General features: G+C 39.7%; 1 non-coding gene across 1 annotated transcript; it reads left to right on the plus strand.

Moving 5' to 3' along the window:
* The first annotated feature begins 987 nt into the window (after nucleotides 1-987).
* On the plus strand, nucleotides 988-1,094 carry LOC118990780 (U6 spliceosomal RNA). Its single transcript, XR_005067293.1, has one exon. It is a non-coding gene; the product is annotated as a U6 spliceosomal RNA (small nuclear RNA).
* The last annotated feature ends 18,688 nt before the right edge of the window (nucleotides 1,095-19,782 follow it).

Here is a 19,782-nt window from a genome sequence, read left to right on the forward strand (position 1 = left end):
ATTTGTGGGCTGGTGTTCCATTCATAAAATATTTATTTTATTTTCTCATAAAATAACAAGTTATTTTATTATAAAAAGCCCAATCAACTTGAACTTCTTGCATTTCTTACACTGGCTATGGATGTAGTAAATTATTAGTGCTCCAATAAAATGTTTAAAACTATAAAAGTATAAAAATTGTATGTTCAACTCAATTGCATTGCAATAACTGCTATCTTAAAATGATTTGTTCTTGTAAACTTTTTTTATAAATCATGAGGATTTGGTTATTCCTTTTACACTGTTTGGGTATAAGTTTTATTTTTTAATTTATGTTCTTGTTTACTGTTTACATTCGATATTATTCTGTATTAGTTTCAGATGTACAGCAAAGTGGTTAGAAAATCATGTACTTTACAGGGTTGGGTCCCCCCCCCCCGCTTCAAGTATCCACCTGGCCCCACACATAGTTATCATGATGTTATTATTATTATTATTATTATTATTTGTTTTCCTGTTTTTTCCTTTTCTTTTTTTGTTACCAGATTACTGACTATATTCCCTGTGCTGAAATCTACATCTCTGTGGCTATTCTGTAACTACCAATTGGCATCCTGCTTAATCCCACCTCCCTTTTCTCTCAGCCCTCCAACACCCATCCCTCTGACGCCTGTCAGAGTGTTCTGTGTATCTAGGAATCTGTTTCAACGGATAAAAGTTTGAAATACCTGTTTGACAAGCCTTCTTTATCGACTTTTGTTGCTCTGTAGTTTTTGATACGAGAAAGAGAACTGGTAAGTGAAGTAAGATCCCAGGCACAGTTTCTCCTGAGACTGGCAGGGGAAAGGAGCGGGGGCAGGGCATGAGAATAATGACGTATTAAAAATAAAAATCCGTTGTACGACAATGTGAATGTACTTAACATTGGTAAACTGTACACCTAAAAGTGGTTAAAATGATGCACTATATGCATCTGTATATGTGCTCATTGTGGCAAAAAATAAAGTAGTGCTCGCTTTGGCAGCACATGGACTAAAATTGGGACCACACAGAGAAGATTAGCATGGTCCCTGTGCAAGGATGACAGGCAAATTCATGAAGCATTCTCTATTTTTAAATAAATAAGCAAGTCAGTCAGTAAATAAATAAATAAACAGATATAAAAATCATGGAGGCCCACAGTGTCGAGAGACAGGAAGCAAGGCTGGCAAGCTTTGTAGCTGGGAGGGTGCCGGTGTGATTTATGTGTGAGGTCATGAAGATCTATGACAGAAGCAACTGTTTTGGGCCATGAATATTTCTGTGTTTGGTCATAGCAATAGTGTAGACATCAGCCTGCATTGTAGTTGAGTCCTCCTCCCTGAGTCTCCTGCCTTCCAGCCAGGGGCACTGCCACCCACCTAGACATACAAGTCAGAAGCCACAAAATTACGGTTTATTTTCCTGTCTCCATCCTTCTATCAGAAAATTCTGGGACTTCTGCCAAGACGGAGGCGTAGGTGGAAACACTGTGCCTCCCCTCACAACCAAGTTTAAAGTCAACAAAATTTTAGTAACAAAAACGCAGCCAAAACACAGAAAATTGAACTATATGGAAGTCCGACAACAATGACCAGTAAGAGGGGCGGAGCCAGCATCAGAGCGGGGTTGGGCAAGAAAGATCTCCCGACCCAGACGTGCAGGCAGCCCTGGGCGGATCCCAGGTGTGGGGTAGCAACAGGCGGACCCACTGAGGGCGTAAGGCGGCAGGCTGACCATGGTTCATGCTTCCAGCACTTGGCTATTGTAATTTTATCAGCTTTATTAAGGTATAATTGACAAATAAAATGGAAAGATATTTAAAGTGTACATCGTATTGAATATATATATATGTACATATATATATATATATATATATATATAGTCAAAGGATCCACCATTAAGTTAATTAACATATTCATCACCTCACATATTTATCTTTTTGGGAGTAGTGGTGAAAACACTTCAGTTTTACTCTTTTAGAAAACTTCAATTGTACAATCTGTATTGACTATAGTTACTGTATTTTGCTGTGTATAACACTCTTCCATGTGTAATGTGCACCCATGGTTTTGTGTGCATTATAAATGGGATTATTATACCCATGATATATAATCATTATACCCATGTATTATGCCCATCCTTATTTTTCCCTAAAAAATTTGGGCAAAAAAGTGTACATTATACATGTCAAAATAAGGCACCATGTTTTTCACTAGATCCTCAGACCTATTGATCATATAACTGAAAGTTTACATCCATATACTAGCCTCTACTTATTCACCCCACCCCAAGCCTCTGACAGCCATTTGATCTCTGTTTCTATGAGTTTCACTTTTTTTTTAAGATTCCACATTTAAATGATTCCATGCAGCATTTACAATGGTTCTGTTAATGGTTAATATTATGTTATTTAGTATTCAGTTTCATTCATATTGTCAAAAAATGGCAGACTTTCCTTTTTAAAGACTGAATAATATTCCATTGTGTATATATATGTGTGTATATATATATATGTATATGTAATATATATGTGTGTGTATATATATTGCTGTATATATCTATATACATCACCTTTTCTTTTTCCATTCATCTATTAATGGACACTAATGTTGTTTCCATCCCTTTGTTGTTGCGAACAAGGCTGCAATGGACACGAAAGTACTGATGTGTCTACCAGATAGTGATTTTGTTTCCTTTGGGTATTTACCCAGAAGTGGGATGGCTGAATCATATAGTAGTTCTACTTTTAATTTCTTGAGGAACGTCCCTACTGTTTCCATAGTGGCTGTTGCAGTTTACATTCCTGCCAACAGTGTATAAGGGTTCCCTTTTCTCTACCTACCCAGTGGTATTTGTTATCTCTTGTATTTTTTCAGCTTTATTGAGATGTTGTTGACATATAGCATTGTATAGGTTGAAGGCGTACAAAGTGATGATTTTTATTTTTGTACACTTTGCAAAATAATTACCACAATACAATTAGTTAACACAAGCTCACATAGTTACCATTTTTGTGTGTATGTGGTGGCAACTTCTATAATTTACTCTCGACAATAAATAAACAATATGGTATTGTTAACTATAATCACCATGCTGAACATTATGTCCCCAGAACTTAGTTATCTTATACTTGGAAGTTTGTGCCCTTTTGTCATCTCCTCCCATTTTCCCCAATCCCTGCCCCTAGTGATAACCATTTTGTTTTTGTGAGTTTTTTTTTAAGATTCTACATGTAAGTGAGACCATAGAGTACTTGTTTTTCTCTGACTTATTTCACTTAGCATAGTGTCCCCAGGGTCCATCTATGTTGTTGCAGATACCAGGATTTCTTTCTTTTATAACATTACTAACATTTATACATATGTATATTAACCCATTCATCTCTAAACGGACACCATTTAGGTTGTTTCCATGTCTTGGCTGTTGTAAATAGTGCTGCAAGGAACATGGGGGTGCAGACATATTTTTGAGATAGTGATTTCATTTCCTTTGGAAAAATATCCCAAAATATAATTGCTAGATCATTTGGCAGCTCTAATTTTAATTTTCTTGAGCAACCTCTATACTGTTTTCCTTAGTGGCTGCATCAGTATTTCCTTTTGTCTACATCCTTGCCAACACTTGTTTATTGATCTATTGATGATAGCCATTCTGACATGTGGGAGGTGATATCTCATTGTAGTTTTGATTTGCATTTTCCTGATGCTTAGTGATACTGAGGACCTTTTCATTTACTATGGTTTTAGGTCTTATGGTCAAGTCTAATCTACGTGAATTGAACTGATTTTTACATGAGGTGTAAGATAGGCGTCCAGTTTCATTGTTTTGCATGTGGATATCCAGTTTTCCCAACACTGTTTATTAAAGAGACTCCTCTTTTCCCCATTACATATTCTTGACTCCTTTGTTAAAGATTAATTGGTTACATATACATGGGTTTATTTTTGTACTTTTGATTCTATTTCATGGGTCCATGTGTCTGGTTTTGTACCAGTACCATGCTGTTTGGTTACTATAACTTTATAATACAATTTGAAATTAGAAAGTATGATACCTCCAGCTTTGTTCTTGTTTTCCTTTGTGATCCATTTAAATTTTAAAATTGTTTTATAAAACTTATGTGAAAAATACCATTGGAATTTTTTGTAGGGATTACATTAAATCTATAGCTTGCTTTGGGTAGTATGGGTATTTTAACAATATTATTTATTCCAATCCATGAACATGGATTATATTTTCATTTTTAAAAATCCTCACCCAAGGATATTTGTATTGACTTGAGACAGAGCACACAACACATGTGTGTGTGTGTGTGTGTGTGTGAGAGAGAGAGAGAGAGAGAGAGAGAGAATCATCAATTGGTTGCCTCCCACAAACACCACAACAACTGGGGATCAAACCCAAAACCTAGATATGTGCCCTGATGGATGATTGAACCCACAACTTTGTGGTGCACAACCCTCCAATCAACTGAGCCACCTGAGGGGCTATATGTCTATTTATTTGAGTTATCAGTTTCAATGACTTGTTGTTTTCAGTGTACAGATTTTTTACTTCCTTGGTTAAATTTGTTCCTCAGTATCTGATTCTTTTTGATGCATTTATTAATGGGATTATTTTCTTAATTTCTCTTTGATAGTTTATTGTTAGTGGGGCAAAACACCACTGCTTTTTGTGTACTGATTTTCTATTCTGCAGCTTCACTGAATTTGTTTGAGTTCTAACAGTGTTTTGGGTGGAGTTTAACGGGTTTTCTCTACATACTATCTTGTCATTTGCAAACAGGAACAAGTTTATTTCTTTATTTTGGATTTAAATACTTTTTATTTCTTGCCTAAATCCTCCGGATGAAATTTTGGTTGCTAATTATTGAGCCAATAGTTGTTTTTTAAAATTGAATGTACCTATGAATTTACATATAAATGTACATATGAATTAATCAGTCTCTTATACAACCTCATCCTCATTATTTGGCTAATGGCATTCTAGTCGGTTGGAATTGCCTAGACATCTTTAACTTCTCTGGCCATGGAAAATTCCTGAAACTGCTAGAAAGACTTTTTTATTGCTAAAGGTAACAGAAATTCTAGCCAAGACAAGGAAAAGAAAAAATAATTCTAGTCACAGAAGGGTCTGGCTTTCCATTGGAAGGGATTGCCAGTAAGGGACAGAGAGTGAGGCCCCGAAGAGATCCCTAAAAGGTGAGTTCTGAGCCTGCATGAGTTGCTGTGGGTTAGGGATGTAGATGCAGGGCAGCCTGGGATGGGATGTGATGTGGCTGTTTAACCCATATCTGCTTCTTTGGTTCTTGAATTGGCTAACTTCAATGAGGCTTATGCAGATGGGCTGAGACTGAGGGTAGGGTTAAAGTAGCTAAAACCAAAAAGTCTGGGTGATGCATCTGCCCCAGGACACACCTCTGGGTGCCAGGACGCAAAGGGTGAGGGTGCAAGCATAGTTTGGAGAGTTATAGAAACAATGATGTTGTTAAGCACCCTCCAAGAATAAACCTTTCAGCATGCTGCATTTTTTCCCCACTTCAAAAGTGAGTGTAATAGCCATTGTGTTCATTATTGCATCCCCTCATTCTCCACAGGACAGAGGAACTGGTGATCAGCGACCACAATGGCTCTTTCATACTCTTGGAACAATGCAAAAATGCTTGCAGGACCTCAGGAATCATTCAAACATTTGTTCGGTGTCCTGGTCCCTGAATTGAGTTGTGCTTTTGCTCTCTGAAAGGACAGAGAAGACAAATTGTAGGTGTTTATTTATCCTGGATATTCATCAAGTGACCTGGTGATATTGGAGAGGCCCAGTCAGTTTTTATGACTAATAATAAATGCCGGGGTGGAGTAATGTTGTACAATCAATGTTACTGTGCCTCTCCCTAAAGAGAAAATTCTGGCCTTGCCAGAAACACACATTGGGGTCATAGGCATCTCCCAGCATGACTTTGTCATGCTTATGGCCTAAGAAAAAATGAAGTTATGCATATCCATAAGGCTATGCTAGCAAAGGTTTCTCTTTATTTTATTTTTTTAAAGATTTTATTTATTTATTTATCTTTAGAGGGGAAGGAGAGAGGGAGAGAAACATCAATGTATGGTTGCCTTTTTTTTGTGCATCCCCTGCTGGGAGTTGGCCTGCAGGGAACTGGACTACAACCCAGGCATGTGCCCTGACTGGGAATCGAACCGCAATCCTCTGGTTCGCAGGCCTGCGCTCAATCCACTGAGCTACACCAGCCAGGGAAAGGTTTCTCTTTATTCCCCGTGCTCTTGCTCATGTGATGCCCTTTGAAAGGGATGTTATGCTTCTTTTCCATCAACTTACATTCAGTAGGGCTTACAAAAACCACACCACTCAGAGCCTTCTGTGGTTCCCCTTAGCTCCTGGTTTGCACTATGTATTCTTATTATGGCAGTTATAAAACTTATATTCTGTTTATCTTCTCCATGATCTGATTCTAATCCCTCCCATGGCGGAGACAGCAGTCTTGGCTTCTACGCATCTTATCTCCTAGATTATCAAACACAGCATCTGCCCAGCAAATTCTTAGGTCTCACCACTTTCTTACTGAATGGGAGAAGAGACAATTTCCAGCATAGTCTTATGGAGTCCTTGAAGGTCATTGGTTGAGCATGTATTGGTCAAATTATCCATTGTGCACCATAGAACTGGGACTAGATTTAACCACCAGTTCAAATGGTCTTAAGTATCCAAAATAAAGAAAAATCCAAGTCAATCACTCTGCCAGCAGTTGGTAACACTGTCTGTTATGTTTCTGCCTACTGTGTCTCTCTGACAGTGACACCTCGTTCCAGGTATGCAAGAATGATAAGGGTAACCTTTTTTTCTTTATGCAGATAAGCTGTGTTTATATTTTCCAAGTAAGCAGGCAAATACTTTCTGTATACAATAAATAGCTGGGTTCTAGAGAGACAATTTGCAAAAGCAGGGCACTCCTGCCAACTGTGAGCAGCCAGAGCCTTGTCAGTCTCTGTCGTGGGCAGCAATGGAAGGTGAGTCAGGAAGCAGGTCAGAATTGATAAACCTGTGGAACAACTGAAGCAGGTTTTGGAATTGCAAACAGGAGCTTTATTTGGCCCTGATTATCATCCCTTACCTATCTGGGTTTAACTATAAACCCTAGTGACAACCTTCAATTTTCTATCTAGAATTTATTATCTTTTTCTACCCTGAGATATTCTAAAAAGGACTTACATTACAACTCCTAGGTTATTAAAACACAGTCACAAGATAAACTTGTACCATATGTAATGGGGAAGATTGGGAGTGGAGGAAGGAAGAAAAATTCAAATAAGAAGAAAATAAATAAAACCAAGATGAGGTTATTAGACTACATGCTGGCTTCTCTAAGGTAGGGTTAGTTGACAGAGGCAAGCCTGCCAGCCTGGCTTTTAAGGTCCTTGGAGCCAAAGCAAAAACAGAAACAAAGTCAGTTACACAATTCGTGGATGAGAGAAAATAACAACAAACTAGCTTTTTATGATAAGCACAGCTATTTCCTGGTAGCAAGTCATGAGGAACATGTCTCCGATGGTCCTGGAAAGAGGATATAGTAAAGTGACAAGCACTGTCTTCAGCTCATCCCTACAGTAGGTGCAGATTCCATGAGCCTTAGAAATTGTTTCTTGTATACGAGCTGAAGGGCAGTTCAAAATAAGCAACCATGTGTAGCAAAATGATCAGTATGAAAATGCCTTAAGCTAGCTTAATTCAAAGATAAAATCTCAAGTGTCTTTTAAAAGATACTTTAAAGGGGATTTATTGCATCCCCTTTATTCAGTCTTCCATAAATATTACTTCTCACATGTGGGCATCCAGGAGTTCAAAGTTATACCCTCTCATCATCAGCTGAGAAGTAATTTCAGCTGGAGTTCTGATCTCTGCACTGGTAACCAAGGGCTGGCTGGTCCAGATGTTTTTACACGTTGACTACTCCCTTGTCTAACCTGTTTTCATAAACACGCTGTTTGGCCATCTATATGCCCAGTCTGAACTTAAGCTTAAGGTCCAGAGGTTTGATCCAAGCCAGTACTGTCACAAGGGTGCCAGGCTGGACGATTCCAGGGGCACTGTTCACACTGCATTCTAAAAAGGAGCTCTAGTTCATGGGATGTTTTTACTAAGGATTCTTAATTTTCAGTGAAAATGTATGTAAAGGGCAAGAAGCCTTTTATAGGATAGACTTAAATTCCTCTGTGTACTCAAAGAAAGACTTGCTGGAGCTTGGATAGCATAGTGGTTAGTACGATAGGCTTTGGAGTCAGAGATGGCTGGGTTCAAGAATCTGTTTAGTTCTGTAACCCTGGGCAGGAACATCGCCTTTCTGAGCATCAGTCCCTTATCTGTAAAATGTAGGTGATAGCAAGTACCTCATGGGACTGTGAGGATTAAATACAAAATGTGGAGAGTATTTTGCTCAGTGTCTGGTACATGTAGAATTTGTGTGCCATAAGAGGAAGCTAGTTGTAGTTGTATTTCCAGATATCCTAGCAACCATCCTCACATTTGGTGTCATCAGCTGCATCTTGAAGGATCTAGAAAAGCAAAGAGAAATGAAGAAAGTAAAATAGGATAGAAGAATACATTCAGATTTTTGGATTAATTTTTAGTATTTGAAATAGGCAAGGTAAAAAGTCTCATTCTTATACCCACACCAGGCTAGGCATGTAAGTACCTTTTTCTTTTTTCCCTTTTTGATACAAAGTGTGGTCCTTAGTGGAGTTGTTGAAGGGGTAAGGCTGGATGGTCTCTTGGCTTCAGGGCTCCCTTCTAGCTGAACCCTCCATCTTCTGGGTCGTGTCCTTCTGGGCTCCATGGCTTGGTCCTCCCACTCCCCAGGCCAGAAAGACTATTTCCTCACTCTCAGCCCCCTCCTCTAGCATCACCAGCCTTTGTCAGTTACACTGGGCTCTAATCCCTCCTGTCCATCCGGCCTGCACCACCCTCATTCAGGCCACGACTACGTCTCCCCTGAATCACAACAATCAGACCTCCCTTCAAACACTCTCCTCTGCATCCATTCTTCACACTACAGCCAAACATTTCTTCTAAAAAGCAAATAGGATCACAATGTAGTCTTTAAAAATATTTTATTTATTTATAATTTTTTAAAATATGTTTTATTAATTATGCTATTACAGTTGTCCCATTTTCCCCCTTCACTCCCTTCCACTCTGCACGCCCCCTCCCACACACATTCCACCCCTTTAGTTCATGTCATGGGTTGTACATATATGTTCTTGGGCTTCTACATTTCTCATACTATTCTTACCCTCCCCCCATTTTCTACCTACAATCTATGGTACTTATTCTCTGTACCTTTCCCCCACTCTCTCCCTCCCACTTCCCTATTGATAACCCTCCATGTGATCTCCATTTCTGTGATTCTGTTCCTGTTCTAGTTGTTTGCTTAGTTTGTTTTTGTTTTAGGTGTGGTTGTTAATAATTGTGAGTTTGCTGTCATTTTACTGTACATATTTTTTATCTTCTTTTTCTTAGATAAGTCTCTTTAACATTTCATAAAATAAAGGCTTGGTGATGATAAACTCCTTGAACTTGATCTTATCTGAGAAGCACTTTATCTGCCCTTCCATTCTAAATGAAAGCTTTGCTGGATAGAGCAGTCTTGGGTGTAGGTCTTTGGATTTCATGACTTGGAATACTTCTTTCCAGCCCCTTCTTGCCTGTAAAGTCTCTTTTGAGAAATCAGCTGACAGTCTGATGGGAACTCCTTTGTAGGTAACTGCCTCCTTATCTCTTGCTGCTTCTAGGATTCTCGCTTTCATTTTAATCTTGGCTAATGTAATTATGATGTGCCTTGGTGTGTTCCTCCTTGGGTTCACTTTGGGACTCTCTGAACTTCCTGGACTTCCTGGAAGTCTATTTCCTTTGCCAGATGGGGGAAGTTCTCCTTTATTATTTGTTCAAATAACTTTTCCACTTGTTCTTTTTCTTCCCCTTCTGGTACCCCTATAATTCAGATGTTGGAATGTTTAAAGATGTTCTGGAGGCTCCTAAGCCTCTCCTCCTTTTTTTGAATTCTTGTTTCTTCTTTCTTTTCTGGATGGCTGTTTCTTTCTTCCTTCTTGTCCATACTGTTGATTTGAGTCCCAGTTTCCTTCCTATCACTATTGATTCCCCATACATTTTCCTTTATTTCACTTAGTAACCTTCACTTTTTCATCTAATTTGTGACCATACTCAACCAATTCCATGAGCATCCTGATTACCAGTGTTTTGAACTGTGCATCTGATAAGTTGGCTACCTCTTCGTTGCTTAGTTGCTTTTTTTCTGGAGCTTTGATCTGTTCTTTCATTTGAGCCGTTTTTTTTTGTCTTGATGCACCTATTATGTAGTGAGGGGCAGAGCCTTAGTGTTCACCAGGGTGGGGTAACCCACATGGGTGGGTTGTGACACTGCATGTTGGGAAGGGGTCTGAGAGGGAACAATGGCTCTTGCTCCCCTCTCTGCCGGATTTCAGTCACTTTCCTCGATTCTCACAAGAAAAGTGGCCCTTCTGGTGCTGATTCCTGGGTGGGTGGGTTTTTGTACATTGTAGGACCCTGTGGGTCTCTCCATTGAATTCTCCTGTGAGGCTGGGAGTTTGTCCTGCTGCCTCAACCCCCACAGGTGTTTTCAGTCAGTGGTTTGAGGTTTTATTTCCCTGTGCTGGGACCCTGGGTTGTGCGGTCTCTCTCGCTCCTCCTTCATTTTGCCTGGTTTATCTGCATGTGAACATGGAATCCCCCAGTCCTCCAGCCATGGTCTTGCCTCGAGTCCTCCGCTTGGTTACCTGTCTCTGCCCCTCCTACAGGTCAGGATAAATGTTTCTTCTTTAACTCCTTGGTTGTTGGACTTCTATACAGTTCAATTTTCTGTCAGTTCTGGTTGTTTTTTAACTTTAAATTGTTGTTGTCCTTCTTTTGGTTGTGCGAGAAGGTACAGTGTGTCTACCTCTGCCTCTGTCTTGGCTGGAAGTCCTCATTTGTCTAAAGCATTTAATTTATTTTTTAAAAAATATTTTATTTATGTATAGAGAGGGGAAGGGAAGGAGAAGAGAGGGAGAGAAACATTAATGTGTGGTTGCCTCTCATGAGCCTCCTACTGGGACCCTGCCCACAACCCAGGCATGTGCCCTAATTGGGAATCAAAACAGTGACCCCTTGGTTTGCTGGCCAGCAACAATACAATATATACATGATATATATAGAACTGTACACCTGAAATCTATATATTAACCAATATCACCCCAATAAATTCAATTAAAAAGGAAAGACTGTTAACTAAGTTATGGATCTTAGCACAAATCACAGAAATCATCCCCTCATACTACTCTGGTTACACAGGAAGCCAAAAGCCAAACAGAAGACAACAGAGGATAACAAACCACTTTAGAACTCCAAATGAGCTAAAAATAACTGATTCAGATATAAGAAAAAAAATAAAGTGTTTACAGGTCAAATTAGACCCAGATTTGTCAATGACAGAAGAGTTCTTATCTTTCGTAATTCTTCTCTAGACATGTCTCGGTCAAGTGTTACTCCACCTTGAGAGTACCATTACTCAGAGGCCTCATTGGTCTGCCAGCCTGTGTGAGAAGTTGGGGCTGTCAGATGGTCAGAGCAGAGCCTGGAGACAGAGGGTGGAGTCAGAATAGGTAGTCAGACTAGATTTTTACCCAGCAGATTCTTGATGACTCGCTTAACCTATGAACTAAGACTTGCATAACATATTCAGGTAACTTCCTGTTTCTGCAGTCAACTGTGGAGTGACAGTACAATTGTAGCACAATTTCCTCATTGATTTGCCAAATACTTTTCTTAAGCACTTTAATGTCTGAGAATTATAAAAAAATAAAAAGCACATTTTCTATGGGATAGCCAAGAAATTTAATTAATACAAATGTTTTAAAAATATATTTATTTATTTATTTTAGAGAGATGGGGAGAAAAACATAGATGTGTGAGAGATACATCAACTGGCTGCCCCCACAAGCCCCCAACTGGGGACCCAGCCCACACCTCAGGTTTATGCCCTGACCAGAAATTGAACCAACAACCCTCCAGTTTGCAGGCTGGCACTCAATCCACTGAGCCTCACCAGCCAGGACTAAAAGATTTCTTTGTTGAGCAAGGAAGCCCTATCAGGGCTGAGATAATCTCAGGATATATTTCTTTTCTTTCTTATTCTCATTGTTGAAGATCCCTGCTCCTGTTTATTTTAAAAAATCTTTATATTCAGGTATAGCATATATTTGGTGCATAAATCATAAGCTCAATAAATGCTTTTAGTTTTTAATATACATTATTTTCTCTGATTTTGAAAGCAACTGTGTGCATTGTAGAAAAATTTAAAAATATGGAAAGAAAATAATGATCCCAATCATAATTCTACCACACAGAGATCCCTTTTAACATCCTGGTGAGGAACTTTCCAGCTTTTTGCTATAACCTCTATTCAGTTGTGTACATTATAAAATTGTGATTGCATAGTTCATACTTCCTTTATTATTTTTATTGTGAATATTTTCCTGTATTACCACATATTTCTCTACAACTTGACATTTAACAGTGCACAGAATTTTATTATGTAATCTTATTCTTTCTAAACAACTCTAGATTATTGAGCAGTTAGGTTGTTTCCAATTTTTTTCAATATAAGTAATGCTGCATAAATATTATTTTATATACAGTCCACCCCATGTATGTTTATTGATTACAGGATGTTACTATTCTACTTTCCTTAGTGAAAATGATCAGATGCTCTGATTTTTGGGGGTTATCTTTAGTTGATATTTTCAAATCCCAGGAATCTTGGTATTTATAGAAACACAGTAGAAAGAAATCCTCCATTGAGGAAGGTGGGACTAGAAGTAGCAAGTGAATGGGCCAACTTATTTCAATTGATGGGACGATAATTTTTTTTTAAAGATTTTATTTATTAATCTTTAGAGGGGAAGGAGAGAAACATCAATGTATGGTTGCCTTTTGTGCGTCCCCTGCTGGGAGTTGGCCTGCAGGGAACTGGCCTGCAACCCAGGCATGTGCCCTGACTGGGAATTGAACCGCAATCCTCTGGTTCACAGGCCCGCGCTCAATCCACTGAGCTACGCCACCCAGGGCCGATGGGATGATAATTTTAGATGCAAAATTGTATAAGCAAAGCATTTAAGAACACATGTAAATACTGAAAAATACAAGTTTGGCCAGACAGTATTTCAGATATATTTTTTTAAATTTTTATTTCTTTTTTTTTAAAGATTTTATTTATTTATGTATCTTTAGAGGGGAAGGAGAGAGGGAGAGAAACATCAATGTATGGTTGCCTTTCGTGCGCCCCCTGCTGGCAGTTGGCCTGCAGGGAACTGGCCTGCAACCCAGGCATGTTTCCTGACCTGGAATCAAACCCTGATCCTCTGGTTTGCAGGCCTGTGCTCAATCCACTGAGCTACACCAGCCAGGGCGTATTTCAGATATTTACCTGTATTTTAACTCTTCTCATATGCCTCCCTGTGGGGAACCCCGCCCCTCGGAGTCCTCCCAGTCATGGATGAAATGAGTTGGCCCAGATACAATCTGTCTGGGGGAAAGGGGGGTGGCGATTCCCTCTAGTGGAGAACGCCCTGAGCCCTTCTTCAAAATGGCTTTTATTGGGATCAGTATGTGTAGGGGTATACAGCATACATGCATAGCTCATCAATCAATGTCCAAAGGCTATAGCTATAGAAAGCAGATATTATCGATACATAACAACTGAAGGAACACAGAGGTCTGCCTCAGGTCAGGGTGTATTAGACATGCTGACTAACGCCAGATGGTCATTAAGGCAAGTTTCATGAGATAAGGAGTTCACTCCTTCTGCTTTGAACTTAAATACCTGGTTCATATCAACAGGGCTATATAAAGCAAAGCAAGCTTCAAAAGGCACAATGCATTCTTCAGGCCTGATTTCCCACAGGAACCCTTGGTGCTAGCACTGGGTCATGCCTGCCTCCTGCATTCCTGGTTTTCTGATCGTGTCTTACAGGCCTCTTTCAAGGCCTAGCTTGCATGGAGCCATAGTCTCTGATAACACACAAAGTGTCCCCACCACCTTCCCTGCCCATTCAAGCTGGTGGTCACCCTGTTCTTATCTTTTTTTTTCTTTTTCAACTTGTGATGGCTTTATTAGGGATGACCTCATCTTTTAAAAAGATTTTAAAATTAATTTATATAGAGAGGGGAAGGTAGGGAGAAGGAGGGAAAGAAACATGTGGGTGAGGTTGCCTCTTGCGTGCCCCTTACTGGGGACCTGGCCTACAACCCATGCATGTGCCCTGACTGGGAATCAAACCAGCAACACTTAGGTTCACAGGCTGGCACTCAATCCACTGAGCTACACCAGTCAGGGATGGGCATGACCCCATCTTAAGTCAAGAGTATCTGTACCAGTTTTTGATAGCAGAAAGAAATCTGAAGATTTTTGCTTTTACAAAAAAGGTGAAAAACTAACAAAATAATGAGAAATAAAACAAAAAGGGTGAAAAGCAAAAATGTCTTTTAGCATTTGTGTTGCAATAAGCCATTATGAAGGCAGCACACACCCTGAATGATGAGAGTGGTACTGCTTTTACTATATGTTGGTGTTGTTTGGTATGAATTGGTATATTATTTGGGGGGCCTGGAGACACACAAAATTTTTTCTATATAAATTAATGATAATTCTTTGCTTTATGCCATTTTGGTTTATAAAGGTTTCATGGGAACATCTTTCTTTTGGATAACAAGGGAAACTTGTAAATTTTGAGGCATATTCTCAGGCCAAAACTTGAACTAAAACTAAATACCAAAGTCTGGTCCCCTGAAAGAGAAAAATCTGTTACTCTCATAGGAAGGAACACACACAAGTTCAGATGCACTGGGTGCACTCTTCTACTCAAGGTTCAGCCACTGTTCAATGTAAGGCAACCCAGAAAGCACTTAACCTAGTTTTACAGATGAACTGTTCCAGACCTGGCCCGGGAGCTCAGTTGTTTAGAGCATCCTGCCCCCTCCCCATACCTGAAGGTTGAGGGTTCGTTCAATCTCCAATCAACCAACGAATGCATAAATCAAGTGCAACAAGAAATTGATGTTTCTTTGTCTCCCTCCCTCTCTCTCCAACTCTAAAATCAATAAATAATAATAATAGTTATTATATTATTATTATTTTAAAGCTGAGCGTACCAAGCAAACCCAGACATTTGGTCACCCTGGTTTGAGAAGTGGTAAGGGGAAAGCAGTTCAAACATTTACTGAGCACTTACACATCAATCTCTACACACAAAGTGAGTTGACTGGATTAGAGAATTTCTAATCTCTGCCAATGTTAAATTTTTAAGTCTCTCACTGAAACTGGCCAGTGGCACATTGATCTATTTTCTTCTTCTGACATCTCACGTGTTCTCTCGGAAACACAAAACTGGTGATGACTCCTTCCTTCATAGGTCTCCCCTCCTCTGGAACACCGCAGTCCTCTGGTTTTACTCTCATCTCACTTGGCTGCTCCTTCTCAGTGTGTTGGGATAGATCCTCTTCCTCCGCCTGGCCAGAATGATGCGCGGCTCCATCCTCTGTGCTCTCTTCCGGCCTCCAGGCCGGGAAGCGCCCCCACCTGAGGGTGGGAGGGGGCTGGGGGCGCCGACTCCTCACGTCCGTCCTCCCCGTCCTTCGCCTCTTGCTTCTGCTTCTTCTGCCGCGCTCAGGAGGGCAAGCGAGCAGCTTAACGGCAGCTCAGCTACGGACAGACCGACGGACAGACGGAGAGCCACTGACGGTGGCTGGGTCCGGGGCAGAGCGGCCCGAGAAGTTGCGGCTGCTTGTTCTTGTCTTAAGGGTGGGATGTTGCTTGTTGGAAAGCAGGAGTCTGCAAGTTAAATTCTAGAGTAGCGACAAGGTACACAAGGTGTCTGAAACTGGAGTAAAACTTGAAAACACTGTCCTGGAGAAGGGGGAAGGAAGTGATGAAAGAACAGACATCTGTGGGGCCTGGAGCAAAGGAGGGTGGCAGCAAACCTTAAAGAGGAAGTAGCTTCAAGGTGCTTCCAGACAGGCAGGATGCTGGGCTGTCCTGCGCCTGAGTGTGGGGCGGGAGCAGAAAGGCATGCTCCACTGGAATGATGGACGGCTCAGCTCCACTGCAAAGTGGGGAAGCTCCACACTTGGAAACAAGCTGCGACCCTGTTTCCCCATCTTTGGTACCATCTAAGGTTCTGGAACATGGGCACAATCCAAAGGGAAGTAAGGGGACCGCCCCCCCCCCCCCCACAAGAGTTAAGGGTATTTTCTTGAGAGATAAAATAGAAACAAAAATTTGGAAAATTAAGTTATAATTCTTTAATATTTGGATTTCTGATTTGAGACCCACTCTAATTTTTATATTTTCTGTAAAATTTAATAAAATTAAAAAAAATCTTAACAAGGTGCTAATGGAAACAGTGTATTTCCAGCTACATTATTTCAAATCCAGGGACATATTTTTATGGGACAGAATTGTAGGGCATAATTCATGCAAATTCTGATAATATTGCAATATCATGGAGTTTTACAAATATACATGATATTCCTTCACACTATTGCAAAGAAAAGGAGCAGTGATTTGAACATTTAAAGTTTTAACTCATAATAATTAGAAATGTTAGAATTTGCTTTAGAACTTTAAAAAATGCTTTAGTTTTTTAGTATTAACTCTCAGTACAGGTGAATGATATCACATGTTTTCTTTTCTTTTATTTTTTCTTATTTTTTTAATTTAATTCTTATTCAAGTACAGTTTTCTGTTTTATATTCCCAGCCCTGCCCCCCCCAGTGCTCCCCGCCTCCCTCCCATTTCCACCCCCACCTTAATTATTATCCATGTGTCCTTTATACTTATTCATGTGAGTCCCTCCCCTTTTCCTCTATGATTCTCTCCCCTCTCCCCTGGACCCTGTCAGCCTGTTCCGTATTTGAGTGTCATTGGTCATATTTTGCTTGCTTGTTTGTTTTGCTGTTTAGATTCCTGTTAAAGGTGAGATCATATGGTATTTGTCTTTCACTGCCTGGCTTATTTCACTCAGCATAATGCTCTCCAGTTCCATCCATGATGTTGCAAAAGGTAAGAGCTCCTTCTTCCTTTCTGCAGTATAGAATTCCATTGTGTAAATGTACCATAGCTTTTTGAACCAGTCATTTACCGATGGGCATCTAGGTTGCTTCCAACTCTTGGCTATTGTAAATTGTGCTGCTGTGATCATTGGGGTGCATAGGTTCTTTTGGATTGGTGTTTCAGGGTTCTTAGGATATACTCCTAATAGTGGAATTGCTGGGTCAAAAGGCACGTTCATTTTTAGCTTTCTTAGAAAATTCCATACTGTTTTCCATAGTGGTTGTACCAGTCTGCAATCCCACCAACAGTGAACTAGGGTCCCCTTTTCCCCACAACCTCTCCAGCACTTGTTTGTTTCTTTGTTTATGATAGCCATTCTGACTGGTGTAAAGTGGTATCTCATTGTGGTTTTAATTTGCATCTCTCTGATAGCTAGCGATATCGAGCATCTTTTCATGTGTCTCTGGATCCTCTGTGTGTCCTCCTTAGAGAAATGTCTGTTCAAGTCCTTTGCCCATTTTTTAATTGGGTTGCTCGTCTTCTTTGAGTGGAGTCCAGAGAGTTCTTTGTATATTTTGAAGATTAAACCTTTGTCTGAGGTATCATTGGCAAATATGTTTTCCCATATAGTTGTTTCTTTTTTTATTTTAATACTGTTTTCCTTAGCCATGCAGAAGCTTTTAATTTTGATGAGATCTCATTTGTTTATTCTTTCCTTTATGTCCCTTGCTCTAGGGGACGTATCAGTAAAAATCTTGCTGCGTGGAATATCTGAGATTTTCCTGCCAATGTTCTCTTGGGTTTTAATGGTTTCCTGGCTTATTTTTATTTATTTTATTTATTTATCTTTAGAGGGGAAGGAGAGAGGGAGAGAAACATCAATGTATGGTTGCCTTTTCTGCGTCCCCTGCTGGGAGTTGGCCTGCAGGGAACCAGCCTACAACCCAGGCATGTGCCCTGACTGGGAATCGAACTGCGATCGTGTGGTTTGCAGGCCTGTGCTCAATCCACTGAGCTACACCAGCCAGGGTGGTTTCTTGGCTTATATTTAAGTCTTTTATCCACCTTGAATTAATTTTGGTGTATGGTGTAAGTTGGTGCTCGAGTTTCATTTTTTTCATGTAGCTGTCCAGTTCTCCCAACACGATTTGTTGAAGAGGCTATCTTTACTCCATTTTATGTTACTGCCCCCTTTGTCAAATATTAATTGACTGTAGAGATTTGGGTTTATTTCTGGGCTCTCTGTTCTATTCCATTGGTCTATGTGCCTGTTTTTATGCCAGTACCAGGCTGTTTTGGTAACAGTGGCCTTGTAATACAGTTTGATATCAGGTACTGTGATCTTTCCTACTTTGTTCTTCTTTCTCAAAATTGTGGCTGCTATTCGGGGTCTTTTATGGTTCCATATAAGTTTTTGAAGTGTTTGTTCTACGTCTGTGAAATATGCCATTGGTACTTTAATAGGTATTGCATTGAATCTGTAAATTGCTTTGGGTAGTATGGACATTTTGATGATGTTAATTCTTCCAATCCATGAACATGGTATATGTTTCCATTTGTTTGTGTCTTCCTTGATTTCTTTCTTTAGTGTTGTGTAGTTTTCTGCATACAGGTCTTTTACCTCCATGGTTAGATTTATTCCCAGATATTTTATTTTTGTTTTTGCTATATCGAATGGGATTTTTTTTATTGATTTCTGCTTCTGCTATGTCATCGTTGGTATACAAAAATGCCTTTGATTTCTGGATATTGACTTTGTAACCTGCTGTTTTGCCAAATTCATTGATTAGTTTGAGCAGTTTTTTGGTAGAGGCTTTAGGATTTTCCAGGTACACTATCATGTCATCTGTGAACAATGCCACTTTTGTTTCCTCCTTTCCAATTTGGATGCCTTTTATTTCCTTTTCTTGCCTGATCGCTGAGGCTAAAACTTCCAATACTATATTAAATAGAAGTGGTGAAAGTGGACAACCTTGTCTTGTTCCTGATCTTAGTGAAAAAGCTTTTAGTTTTTACCCATTGAGTATGATGTTGGCTGTAGGTCTTTCATATATGGCCTTTATTATATTGAGGAATGCTCCCTCTAGTCCCACTTTGCTGAGTGTTTTTATCATGAATGGGTGTTGTACCTTATCAAATGCTTCTTCTGCATCTATTGATATGATCAGGTGGGTTTTGTCTTTGCTTTTGTTTATGTGATGTATTACATTTACTGATTTGCAAATATTGAACCATCCTTGCATCCCTGGGATGATTCTCACTTGGTCATGGTGTGTGATCTTTTTGATGTATTGTTGGATGCAATTTGCCAATATTTTATTGAGGATTTTAGTGTCTATGTTCATCAGAGATATTGGCTTGAAGTTTTCTTTCTTTGGTGTGTCTCTATCTGTCTTTGGAATTAGGATGATGCTGGCTTCATAAGAAGAGTTTGGGAGTTTTGGATTGTTAGGAATAGTCTGTGAAGAATAGGGGTTAGCTCTCCCTTAAAAGCTTTGTAGAATTCTCCTGTGAATCCACCTGGTCCAGAGCTTTTGTATGACGGGAGGTTTTTTTTATTACTGCTTCAATTTTATCTGCTGTTATTGGCCTGCTCAGGTTTTTGGTTTCTTTTTTGTTGTGTTTTAGAATATTATATTTTTCTA

This window comes from Sturnira hondurensis, unplaced genomic scaffold (genome assembly GCF_014824575.4).
Source record: "Sturnira hondurensis isolate 20B ecotype Veracruz unplaced genomic scaffold, ASM1482457v3 Scaffold0007222, whole genome shotgun sequence".
Lineage (NCBI taxonomy): Eukaryota > Metazoa > Chordata > Mammalia > Chiroptera > Phyllostomidae > Sturnira > Sturnira hondurensis.